The sequence below is a fragment of the Papio anubis genome, chromosome 2 (assembly GCF_008728515.1).
Source record: "Papio anubis isolate 15944 chromosome 2, Panubis1.0, whole genome shotgun sequence".
Taxonomy (NCBI): domain Eukaryota; kingdom Metazoa; phylum Chordata; class Mammalia; order Primates; family Cercopithecidae; genus Papio; species Papio anubis.
This window is the reverse complement of record NC_044977.1, coordinates 21,481,268-21,485,801: the sequence shown is the minus strand read 5'-3', so window position 1 is coordinate 21,485,801 and position 4,534 is coordinate 21,481,268. Positions and strand designations below refer to the sequence as shown.

Sequence of the window (4,534 nt, the reverse complement as noted above, 5' to 3'; positions counted from 1 at the left end):
GGACAGACTGGCTCCTCAAGTGGGTCCCTGACTCCCGAGTAGCCTAACTGGGAGGCAGCCCCCAGTAGGGGCAGACTGACACCCCACACGGCTGGGTACACCTCTGAGACGAAGCTTCCAGAGGAATGATCAGGCAGCAACATTTGCTGTTCTGCAATATTGGCTGTTCTGCAGCCTCCACTGGTGATACCCAGGCAAACAGGGTCTGGAGTGGACTTCCAGCAAACTCCAACAGACCTGCAGCTGAGGGTCCTGACTGTTAGAAGGAAAACTAACAAATAGAAAGGACATCCACACCAAAACCTCATAGGTACGTCACCATCATCAAAGACCAATGATAGATAAAACCATAAAGATGGGGACAAACCAGAGCAGAAAAGCTGAAAATTCTGAAAATCAGAGCGTCTCTTCTCCTCCAAAGGAATGCAGCTCCTCACCAGCAATGGAACAAAGCTGGATGGAGAATGACTTTGATGAGTTGAGAGAAGAAGGCTTCAGACGATCAAACTTCTCCGAGCTAAAGGAGGAAGTTTGAACCCATCACAAAGAAGCTGAAAACCTTGAAAAAAGATTGAACAAATGGCTAACTAGAATAACCAGTGTAGAGAAGTCCTGAAATGACCTGATGGAGCTGAAAACCATGGCATGAGAACTATGTGATGCATGCACAAGCTTCAGTAGCCAATTTGATCAAGTGGAAGAAAGGGTATCAGTGATTGAATATCAAATTAATGAAATGAGGCAATAAGAGAAGTTTAGAGAAAAAAGAGTAAAAATAAATGAACAAAGCCTCCAAGAAATATGGGACTATGTGAAAAGACCAAATCTATGTCTGATTGGTGTACCTGAAAGTGACAGGGAGAATGGAACCAAGTTGGAAAACACTCTTCAGGATATTATCCAGGAGAACTTCCCCAACCTAGCAAGGCAGGCCAACATTCAAATTCAGGAAATACAGAGAATGCCACAAAGATACTCCCTGAGAAGAGCAACTCTAAGACACATAATTGTCAGATTCATCTAAGTTGAAATGAAGGAAAAAATGTTAAAGGCAACCAGAGAGAAAGGTCAGGTTACCCACAAAGGGAAGCCCATCATTCTGACAGCGGATCTTTCGGCAGAAACTCTACAAGCCAGAAGAGAGTGGGGGCCAATATTCAACATTCTTAAAGAAAAGAATTTTCAACCCAGAATTTCATATCCAGCCAAACTAAGCTTCCTAAGTGAAGGAAAAATAAAATCCTTTACAGACAAGCAAATGCTGAGAGATTTTGTCACCACGAGGCCTGCCCTACAAGAGCTGAAGGAAGCACTAAACATGGAAAGGAATAACTGGTACCAGCCACTGCAAAAACATGCCAAATTGTAAAGTCCATTGATGCTAGGAAGAAACTGCATAAACTAACGAGCAAAATAACCAGCTAACATCATAATGACAGGATCAAATTCACACATAACAATATTAACCTTAAATGTAAACGGGCTAAATGCTCCAATTAAAAGACACAGACTGGCAAATAGGATAAAGAGTCAAGACCCATCAGTGTGCTGTATTCAGGAGGCCCATCTCACCTGCAGAGACACACATAGGCTCAAAATAAAGGGATGGAGGAAGATCTACCAAGCAAATGGAAAACAAACAACAAAAAAGCAGGGGTTGCAATCCTAGTCTCTGATAAAACAGAAAAAGACTATACCAACAAAGATCAAAAGAGACAAAGAAGGCCATTACATAATGGTAAAGGGATCAATTCAACAAGAAGAGCTAACTATCCTAAATATATATGCACCCAATACAGGAGCACCCAGATTCATAAAGCAAGTCCTTAGAGACCTACAAAGAGACTTAGACTCCCACACAATAATAGTGGGAGACTTTAACACCCCACTGTCAATATTAGACAGATTGCGACAGAAAATTAGCAAGGATATTCAGGACTTGAACTCAGCTCTCGACCAAGCAGACCTAATAGACATCTACAGAACTCTCCACCCCAAATCAACAGAATATACATTCTTCTCAGCACCACATCGCACTTATTCCAAAATTGACCACATGGTTGGAAGTAAAGCACTCCTCAGCAAATGTACAAGAACAGAAATTATAACAAACTGTCCTCTCAGACCACAGTGCAATCAAATTAGAACTCAGGATTAAGAAATTCACTCAAAACCGTTCAACTACATGGAAACTGAACAACCTGCTCCTGAATGACTACTGGGTACATAACGAAATGAAGGCAGAAATAAAGATGTTCTTTGAAACCAGTGAGAACAAAGATACAACATACCAGAATCTCTGGGACACATTTAAAGCAGTGTGTAGAGAGAGGGAAATTTATAGCACTAAATGCCCACAAGAGAAAGCAGGAAAAATCTAAAATTGACACCCTAACATCACAATTAAAAGAACTAGAGAAGCAAGAGCAAACACATTCAAAAGCTAGCAGAAGGCAAGAAATAACTAAGATCAGAGCAGAACTGAAGGAGATAAAGACACAAAAAACCCTTCAAAAAATCAATAAATCCAGGAGCTAGTTTTTTGAAAAGATCAACAAAATTGATAGACCGCTAGCAAGACTAATAACGAAGAAAAGAAAGAATAATCAAATAGACTCAATAAAAAATGATAAAGGGGGCAGGCGGCGGGCGGAGCTGGTCCCCTTGTGCTGCGGCTCCGCTAGGCCTGCAGTCCCCTGCGGGCACCCTGAGCCGCCCGCCCGCCTGCCCGCCATGGCCCCTACGGCCCCGCTGCTTCCGGCCCAGCCACCTTCGGCCAGGGCTGGTTCCGCAAGACCTGCAGTCTGTGGCCCGGCCAGGCCCTGTGGCTGCAGGTGGAGCAGCTGCTCCACCACCGGCGTTTGCGGACATCCTAGTCTTCCGCAGTAAGACCTATGGCAACGTGCTAGTGTTGGACGGTGTCATCCAGTGCACGGAGAGGGACGAGTTCTCCTACCAGGAGATGATGGCCAATCTGCCTCTCTGCAGCCACCCCAACCCGCGAAAGGTGCTGATCATGGGGGGCAGAGATGGAGGTGTCCTGCATGAGGTGGTGAAGCACCCCTCCGTGGAGTCTGTGGTCCAGTGTGAGATCGACGAGGATGTCATCCAAGTCTCCAAGAAGTTCCTGCCAGGCATGGCTATTGGCTACTCTAGCTCAAAGCTGACCCTACATGTGGGTGACGGTTTTGAGTTCACGAAACAGAATCAGGATGCCTTCGATGTGATCATCACTGACTCCTCAGACCCTATGGGCCCCACCGAAAGTCTCTTCAAGGAGTCCTATTACCAGCTCATGAAGACGGCCCTCATGGAAGATGGTGTCCTCTGCTGCCAGGGTGAGTGCCAGTGGCTGCACCTGGACCTCATGAAGGAGATGCGGCAGTTCTGCCAGTCCCCATTCCCCGTAGTGGCCTATGCCTACTGCACCATCCCCACCGACCCCAGCAGCCAGATCGGCTTCATGCTGTGCAGCAAGAACCTGAGCACCAACTTCCAGGAGCCGGTGCAGTCGCTGATGCAGCAGCAGGTGGCACAGATGCAGCTGAAGGACTACAACTCTGATGTGCACCGCACCGCCTTTGTGCTCCCCGAGTTTGCCCGCAAGGCCCTGAATGATGTGAGGTGAGCCCAGGTGCCACCGCTGATGCCACCCAGGACCTTGGACCTTGGAGCCTGCAGGGTGCCTGGGCCCCTCCAGCCCTGGGCCAGACCTTCTCCCCGCTGTCACCCACCAATCAAGTGTTACAAGCCCCAGAATGCTGCTTGGCCTGCCCTGCTAGGCAGACTGTCTGTGTGTCTGTCTCTCTGGCGTTCCACCTCGGAGCCTATACCAGCTATGTAAAGGGCCATCTCTCTGCCTTCTGTTTCCCCTCACTCACCAAACACGTGTATTCATAGCAAAAAAAAAAAAAAAAAGATAAAGGGGATATAACCACGGAACCCATAGAAGTACAAACTACCATCAGAGAATACTATAAACACCTCTATGCGAAGAAACTAGAAAATCTAGAAGAAATGGATACATTCCTGGACACATACACCCTCCCAAGACTAAACCACGAAGAAGTTGAATCCCTGAAGAGACCCATAACAGGCTCTGAAATTGAGGCAACAATTAATGGCCTACCAATCAAAAAAAGTCCAGGACCAGATGGATTCACAGCTGAATTCTACCATAGGTACAAGGAGGAGCTGGTACCATTCCTTCTGAAACTATCCAATCAATAGAAAAAGAGGGTATCCTCCCTAACTCATTTTATGAGGCCAGCATCATCCTGATACCAAAACCTGGCAGAGACACAACAAAAAAAGAGAATTTTAGACCAATATCCCTGATGAACATTGATGCAAAAATCCTCGATAAAATACTGGCAAACCGAATCCAGCAGCACATCAAAAAGCTTATCCACCATGATCAAGTGGGCTTCATCCCTGGGATGCAAAGCTGGTTCAACATATGCAAATCAATAAACATAATCCAGCATATAAACAGAACCAAAGACAAAACCACATGATTTTCTCAATAGATGCA

The 4,534-nt window shown here is 46.0% G+C and overlaps 1 pseudogene across 1 annotated transcript; it reads left to right on the top strand.

The window, feature by feature from the left end:
- Positions 1-2,611: 2,611 nt before the first annotated feature.
- On the top strand, positions 2,612-3,918 carry LOC116273709 (annotated as a pseudogene). The gene has a single exon (XR_004182028.1). The product of XR_004182028.1 is annotated as a spermidine synthase pseudogene (transcript).
- Positions 3,919-4,534: the final 616 nt, after the last annotated feature.